Genomic DNA, 9,127 nt, shown 5'->3' on the forward strand with positions numbered 1-9,127 from the left:
ATAAATTTTTTTCCGTTTATTTTTAAAAGTGAAAACTACTATTTGTGTTTCTTAGGGATAAAATTTAGAAATAAATGTTGAAAAAAAAATAAAAAAAAATGTGAAAAAAAGAGTAGTCATTTGTGTGCGGCATTGTGGGAAAGAGGCAAGAAAATCATGGCTGGGATGTCGAAGAAACAGTTGTTCACCTATTCTTTGAATGTCATATATCGAAGCACATATGAAATGGAATACGACAATGACTGGGAATGAAGAAGATCATGGGAACACCGGCAACCTTATTTCGAACATTTCGTAACCAATACATATGGAATTCTATGATAGCAAGAATGAGACTTACTGTCCTTGCAGCTACTGTTTATCACATATGGACTCTACGCAACAAGGTAATATTCGACAATGGACGACCGGTTGTGGATGACATCATTAGAAGAATTCAGATTCACACTTTCCGTTGCATTCCTGATGCTGCTGAGATAATTTTTGATTCATTATAAACTCTGTTGTGCGATTGTTTATGATTTGGCATGATATTATCTCATGGGGATGTCCAGTGTATCTGTATGTATAAACTACAACTTTTTACACATGTTAATGAATTTTTCATCAAAAAAAAAAATAAAAGAAAACCTTCCTCAAACTGATTTTCCTAGTTGGATACCATATACAAATATATTACACTTTAATAATTATTTATATTAAATTTTGAAAATAAAAATCAAGAAAAGGTGGTGTTCCAACTACTGGCCTTGTTGATCGTGTCACGATAGCAACGTTGTAGCTTTGTCTTATTTCGTACTAAATTTTAATTTCATTCTCATCATCTTAGTCCAGGTAACTTATTTTAAATACCATGAAAATATTTAATTCTACTTCAGATAAATCCAATGATCATTATTATTATTATTATTATTTTTCTGAAGATCAAATATAGAGATTATATATATACTTGAGTCAATAATAACTATTAGATTTACAATACACAAAAAAAATTTGTGACATTGTTTTATAAGTCAAGTTTGTAAGATGAATCTCCAATCCAACTCAACTTATTAAAAAATATTATTTTTTATAAAAAGAAATAATATCAATAATAAATATGAATCAAGTTGACTTACGTTACAAATATAAATATGTAAGATCGTCTCATAATGCACCTATTCTTTAAATATAGATATTATATATTTGAGTCGATAATATCTATTTGATTTAAAATACACAAAAAAATTTTGTGAGACTGTTTTATAAATCAAGTTTGTGAGACGAATTTTCGATCCATTTTAACTTATTTAAAAATATTATTTTTATACAAAATATTAATATTCATAGTAACTATGAATCACATAGATTCATATCACTGATATAAATGATAAGATATTTTCATAATATACCTATTTTTAAAAATAAAAATAATATCTTCATTGTTATCCAAAATATATTTAATGATCTTGGGATAAAAGCATATTTGTTTAGAAAAGCCCAACCCATATCAAACGGTCCGGCCGGGTTCAATTTAGCAACATGAACAACTTAATGACAAAGTTCAACTGAGGGTATGAAAATTTGCAGCAAGAATGACATGAAGAATCTGGTTGATGCCCGAATCATTAAAACAGCATTTGACCCAGAGATTTGTTGCCACAATCTTATGCTAGGGAGATGTTCGATAAAATGGGTGATCGAACAGCAGTGTCTTGGACGATATTGATTGGTGGATATTCACAAAACTAGCAACCTCGTGAAGTTTTTAATCTTTATATTGAGATGTGTAGGTTGGGGATGAAGCCTGATTATGTCACCGTCATAGCTTTTTTATCAGGCTGTGATGAAACGGCGACCAAGAAAGACGCACTTCAAGTCCATACCCAAATTCATAAATTTGGATTTGATTCCGCTCTTAAAGTTTGTAACTGCTTGATAGATTCTTATTGTAAATGTGAAAACCTTGATTTAGCTTTTCACCTATTCGAGGACATGCGTATACGAGACCGTTACTTTCAACATACGCGGTTATAACTGGGTGTTCAAAAGAAGGGTTAAATTGAAAAGGCAATGAAGTTCTTTTCGGAAATGCAATTTCATGGCTTTAGGCCATCTGATCTCTCTTTTGCAGCACTTTTACGTACCTGTGTTGGGTTCAATAGTATTACCCCTGGGCATCAGATCCAAGGATTAGTGATGACATCCAACTGTGTTCAAGATATATTTGTTGGCAATGCATTACTTGATGTATGCTCGAAACACAATTATATAGATTGACATGAGAAAAGACTTTGATGACATGCCGCAGTTAGATTGAATTTCTTACAATATTATGATAACAAGTTATGCCTGGAATGGACAACTTGAAGAATCTATGAGTCTCTTTACCGAGCTGAGGGTATCCGAGTTCGACAAAAGAAATTTTCCTTTCGCAACTTTGTTGAGTATAGCTGCAAATCGACAAGACTTGGAGATGGGAACACAAATCCACGCGCAGGCATACACGACGAGCTGATTTGGAAATTCAAGTTGCGAATTTCTCTCATTGACATGTATGCCAAATGTGGCAGATCTGATGAAGCCAACATTATATTTGGAAAGTTGGTCGAGAAAAGTTTCGTTCCATGGCTGCCATAATTTCAGGTTATGTTCAGAAAGGGTTAAATGACGATGCCCTTAAGTTGTTCAATGAAATAATGTGGTAATCGGTTTTAAATTCAAGTCGGATCCATAAGAATCAAGATTTTGCCAAGACAGCTGCTGATGAACTTTTTAACATGGATGTGCTCAGAGACGCTGCGGCCTATGTCGTCACCATTTCGAATATTTATGCGGAGGCAGGCGATTGGCAACAGGTGGCAAAGGTAAAGAAGGCCATGAGAGTCACGTATTCACTGCTAATGATAGGACTCATCCAAAATAAAAGTGGAGTTGCGAGACGTAAGCGAATGCATTTGCACCATTCAGTACACCAGATGGATCACCTATACTTGTACAAAAGAAATTTAAGAGCTTGTTTTGATTGCCATGCCGCGACAAACAAAGTTGTCCAGAGGGAAATCACAGTCAGGGATTCGATTAGGTTCCATCATGGGGGATTACTGGTGACAATATCGCGTGCTTGCTTCAATGGAGAAACTTACCTGGCATGATATTGATATAATACTGGGAAGAGGAGCACCAATGAATTTGTGTAGCAAAAGCGTAAATATAATGAATTGATAGTTAATAATAAAATGGCTGATATAAAGATTAGTTAATGCATTTGTTTTTATAACTGAAATTTTAATATATGACCTGAGACCTCACAAGTTTTAGTAGAAGTTATATAAATCAAATGGAATCAACCCAATTTTTTAAATTTTAATTAACTTGTTGATGTGAGAGTGATGGAACAATCTCATTGTTTGGTTTGTGAATCTCGACCAACGCTCCAGGCTTAGTGACGCCGCGAAGAAGTGGCTTTGGTTGTCTTATCAGCTTTAAATGGAGTTCTAAGGTAGTATGTTTTCGCGTAGAATTCTTTTGCTTTTTCAATGGAAAATGCATGTGGTCAATTTTCAAGATAAGTTGCGTCATGTTCTTAAGGGGGCTTTAAATTTCCGTTGATGTTGGGTTTACCATTGCATGTTTTGTACTTCTACATTCACCATCGGAATTTAATGTGAGATGACCAGCTCTCTACGGATCGTTACAAAAGTTTTCATGGGTTCTGTTGTTTGTGTTTGTGTATATTTTTATACTATCCACTTGTGGTGTGATGGTTGAAATGAGAATGATGATTGTAATATTTATGATACTGTTTGCAGGATGTCGCAACTTGCAAGACATTTTTATCTTTTGATAAATATTGATAATTTCTATTTATTAATGTTCTATTATTTGTTCATGACTTCTATGATATTCTAGGATACAAGTAAATGCAAGAAAAGGGAGGAATTAGTAGCTGAGGAAAGAGATTACAAATGCAGAAGGACGTCTTATCGCAGCAAGAAATTGAAACGAAATACTGCAGAGGTTGAAGGTTTATGTTTTGTATTCTTTGTTACATATTAAATTGTACTCCTCTCCTCTTGTTCATTGTTCCTTTTTGATGTGGACAAACTTTTGTGTGAGAGTTGGGACAATGAATTTTTTGGGGTATCTGTGTTTTTGTCCTCGATATAGTGGTACCGTCATTATGTTAAAGGAGGTTACTTTTGGAAAAAAATTTCCTTCACAAATTGGCTAGGGTGAATTCTTTGTGGCCGTGCAATGCCAGAACTAAGTGAGATATTTGAATTACACCATGTATATATTATCACCTTTTTTCTGCACAGAGGTGGGAGTGGCATAGGCGCCTGCTGTTTCACCCCCGATTTTTTATGTCGGCAATTTATTTATTTATACTATGATTTCACCTGGTATTGTAGCTCGCTTGACATTATATTTCCTGTCAATTGATGTTCTGGTCAATAAATCACTGTACTTAGAAGTTAGAACTTGAACTAATATTTTATCATCCCTCCCTCATGTTGGCCTAAAGGTCATGAGGGATATTATAGGGGAATATATGGAGGAAATCAAGCAAGCTGGAGTGATTGGTAGCATGTCAAATACAGCTGAAGAGGCAGATGTATCTGCATCTGAATATTCATGTAATCAAGCAAGCTGGAGTGATTGGGTATCATGTCAAATACAGCTGAAGAGGCAGATGTATCTGCATCTGAATATTCATGTAGGCATGAGAGTGCTACTGTTGTTTCTGGATCAAGAAATTATCAGGCAACATTATATCATGAAGGCCAGTTACATGATAGCGGAAATGAGTTTCACTCTCGTTATGGTTCAGAGGAATTCATGGATGGGGTTCGGGCTCAAAAACGAGATTCAAGTTGGCATAACGGCTTACGAGATCCTAATATAAATACTGAGAGGGTTGAGTCGTTCACAAGAACAGATGGGTAGTGGAAAAAGGACTGATAATGTGGAAATCTTCGAAGAATGTTATTCCACACGATCACGCGAAAGTAGAACGCCACATGAACGACGAAACAGTCATAGAAAAGGGAGAGGCAAGGGTCACCAAATCAGTCGTAAAAGAGAGAGACATGAAGAAAATAATGAGTATAGGGATAGAGGGAAAAACAAAACAAGCAGGGATCGTAGAGACATAGAAGAAGACAGAGATGAGTATCGGAACAGAGGGAGAAGAAAGACAAACCGGGATCGTAGAGATAGAGAGGAAGAAAATAGCAGGCATTTGGACAGAGGGAGAGACAGGGATCTCAGAGATGGAAATGAAGACATTAGTGAGCCCAACGATAATAGATGGAGAAGCAGAACAGACAGGAATTTTGAGTTTGAGGACAAATACCATCCATCCTGTGCAGAATTATGATGACGCATGACCTTCGATGTATGTTATATTCAGTGAAACTGGTTGGTCAAGTTAGTGATGACATCTCCATCTATGAAAACTTTCATTTCTGGTTCGTGCATGAGGTAAATTTTCTTCTGATGTTGTACTGATTTCTCTACTTCTATGAGATCAATATTGACAAGTCTGCCTTTTATTTGTGCCTTCATCAAGTGTTCCAGCAAGCAGTAACGCAGGTGTCGCAATTTATCCGCCATCCTTATCCTTCTCTGTATCCTTCTTGAATTATTCTCTTCGAGTTGTTTACTTCCCATTCTATGCGGTCTTTGCTGTTTCACAAAAAGAACTACTTATACATAACTATTTGCATGTGCTTTTTATTGGTTATAATTATAATTAGTGTATCAGACACTCTCGAATGCTAAAGCATACACTTTAGGTGCAGAAATACTGAAGAAATGATGTATTGTAAATGATAAGCAATAATTGAATCTTTTTGGAATATAATAAAAACATAAATTAAAAGTAATTATTATGTTATTGTTAATTGTCCTACATCGGTTGGATAAATAATCTAGGAGTTGTATATATGGACTTGGACAATCCTCCCTCCTTTAGCTAGCTTTTGACCTTGAGTTAGGTCCAAGTTACAATCTTAACAGTTATTTTATATATGAAAATGAAAATTTTGTATTATAAATGGGACATATCTTTAATTTTGTTTATTGTTTATTCCAGAAAAATGGAAAGAACCCGTCAAAATGATGACCGACATTTCCACTCAAAACGGGGAATCGCATTGTTTATATTGGCGCAGTTATTCACAGCAGAATCAACCTGTTATTTGTGCAGTTTCGATATTTAACCAAATTTCAAATGTCGACTATTTATTTTGAGATTAATTTTCTCGGTTTCTCAGACAATTTTCGACAGCATTAAAGTTGAAGATGTAGTAAAATATGTCTTCTCTGAAAACAATAAAGGCAAAATGTTAATTTAAGTCTAGTATGTGTTGATGTGTTATATTTTTTGTCTCGTATGTTTCGTTGAAGTAATTATAATTTTGTGATTATGTTCTTTTGATCAATTTTAGTCTTTTTCATCAAAATAATGTAAATGTAAATAAATGATTTTAAAATTTATGATTACGTTTTCAAACACATGTTCATCTCGGGAAATTTTAACGTAGTTACAAAAAATTAACAATAAAATTGATCATTTAATTATATTATTTTGGAGAGAAAGATTAAAATTTATCAAAAAACATAGTTATATGACTAAAATTGATTCAAAGAAATATACCGAACTAAAAATATCTTGGGAAACCTAAAAATGAAGCGAAAATTTATTCTTGGGAAAATAAATAAAAATAAAACATTTTTTAGAAATATGATCAATCATGTTGTCAAGAACTTAATAGGCACATAAAAATGCAGTAACTTATTAACATGAGTTATGTAGAAATTTTCATTTAGTATTTTAGAAGATTAGCATGATACACGTGTGTTGCACATGATATCAATTATATTATAAAATTTTAAAAAATTTGATTTTTTAAAAAACAATTTGAATCATTTTGTTGTTTATCTGAGTTTAATTTCTTATCATATTAGACGATTTATAAGAACTTATATAACTTGCTTTAAAAATTGTTTCCCAAATTAAAATTCAAGCGGTTGATTTTATGTTATATAATAAATTGTAATGAATGAATTGAAACAAATTTTTTTAAAAAATTATACATTCAAACACCACGTATAAAGCATAATAACCTAAAAATCAATCAAATTATGGATTTTATCAATGTATAAATCATAATCTACAAAAGCAAAGCATACTAAAGACAAATAATTATTAATTTAAAATCACTGTGACTAACTCATAAAAACAATATTAAAACAAATGAAATAGTAATAGTGATAGTAAAATATAACTCATAATATTTAATTTAACCAAATAAAGAATTTTTTTTTACTTTTTATTTTTACAATTTTATATCATGGATAATAAATTCTATATATGGGTCTTTCGTAGACTAACATTGATGACTATTAATTTATTGTTATATAAGTTTTAAAATAATAAATAAATCAATATATGTAAAGAAATGCACATTCAAATAAAATTATATGATAAATATCAAATAAACTCATATAATAATTATTAAATATAGATTTTAAAATATTGGTATGATTTTCACCATTACAAATTGAAATATAACAAAAGAAATAAACTTTCATATATCTTTTTGTGATTCTATAATTTATTGCTTAATTAGAAATTACACTAAAAATATAATTACAAAATTACAATAAAATCATTGGGAAAAAAAATATAGAGAGAAAATTAAAAGGATAAAACATTTAAATATAGTATAAAGATGAGTTATTTGATAAAATTAATACATTATATTCTTAAAGTGTGTATAGAAGGTTAATTTTGTCATTCCACAATTGGAAAATAATGTCCTTTATCCATACTTTTATAGGTACTAGCATAAAAGCACGTGCACCCGCACGTAAACTCATATTCTAAATAACTAAAAAATAAATTAATAATAAAAATATTTTTAATCTTTGCATAACGTGATCCAATCCATCAAACAACATGTCGTTCGAAAAATATTGATTGATTTTCTATATATTTCTTTCTCATTTTAGCAACTGTACAACAATATTTTTCTAGTATCATATCATCTGATATATGTAGATGTATGATTCATTTATCCATATTTTATAGGTACTTTTGATTCAAATTTATTAAATTTTTTATTAATATTATTTAAATTCACAATTAAATTTAAGTTTATAATATATTATATTTATTCATGCATTTAGAAATTAATAATTTGACAAAATAAATTTAAAATTTGATTAAATATAAATTTAATTTTCAATTCAAATCTTTTTATTTAATTTAAAATTAATAATGATTATTTTAACTTTTATTTTTTCATTTGTCAATATTTAATTTAGAATTTATTTGAATGACTCTTCATTCAAAGTCCTCGAATACTTTATAATGGGTTCTTCATATATATAATTTTTTGAAGTTTTTTTTTAAAATCTAATTATATTAAAGTTTATTTTTAATAATTCATTGAATGCATTCAAATGATAGTGAAATAGAACAATAAATAACGTAATTAATTTAATTTAGAATGTAAATGAAAGTCCAAAAAAACTATTAAAATGGAAAAAATAATTGATATTAATATTAAGTAAATTTAATAGTATGTTTTTTACAAAGTCGCTCAAACATTTAAGAACATGGAGATGACTTATTTGCTACATATAATAAATTAAAATATAAATATAACTCAACTTTATTTCTCACGCTTATTTAAAACAATTAGAAAATTTTTCTATAATCCACACATTTCTATGTATATATATAATGAAATAATTTTTTTAAAATGAAATATGACTTAATTAAATATTATTAGAATCAAAGAAAGACAAGGGAAGAAAGTCAAAATCACAAAATCATAACAATAAAATATAATTAAATACTATTAATTATTAATTAATATACTAAATGTGAAATTACCATATATGTTACTTAATAATGAAAATAAGAAGCATGTAAATGATAATTATGTCCGTTCACAATCGGAAAAGAAGCTATTAACATAAAATTTGAATTTGTTTTCCCTATATATTTATATTTTAATGTTTTTCTTATTATCGTTTGAAAAATAAAATCATGTACACTACTCATGAATTCTATATATATTGGACATTAAAAAGTTACTAAATTTGAATTAGAATAAAATATAATTACTTA

At 30.0% G+C, this 9,127-nt stretch overlaps 1 pseudogene; it reads left to right on the top strand.

Annotated features, from left to right (window-relative positions):
• The first annotated feature begins 238 nt into the window (after positions 1-238).
• On the top strand, positions 239-5,577 carry LOC142548384 (putative pentatricopeptide repeat-containing protein At2g01510; annotated as a pseudogene).
• Positions 5,578-9,127: the final 3,550 nt, after the last annotated feature.

This window comes from Primulina tabacum, chromosome 6, assembly GCF_025594145.1.
Source record: "Primulina tabacum isolate GXHZ01 chromosome 6, ASM2559414v2, whole genome shotgun sequence".
Lineage (NCBI taxonomy): Eukaryota > Viridiplantae > Streptophyta > Magnoliopsida > Lamiales > Gesneriaceae > Primulina > Primulina tabacum.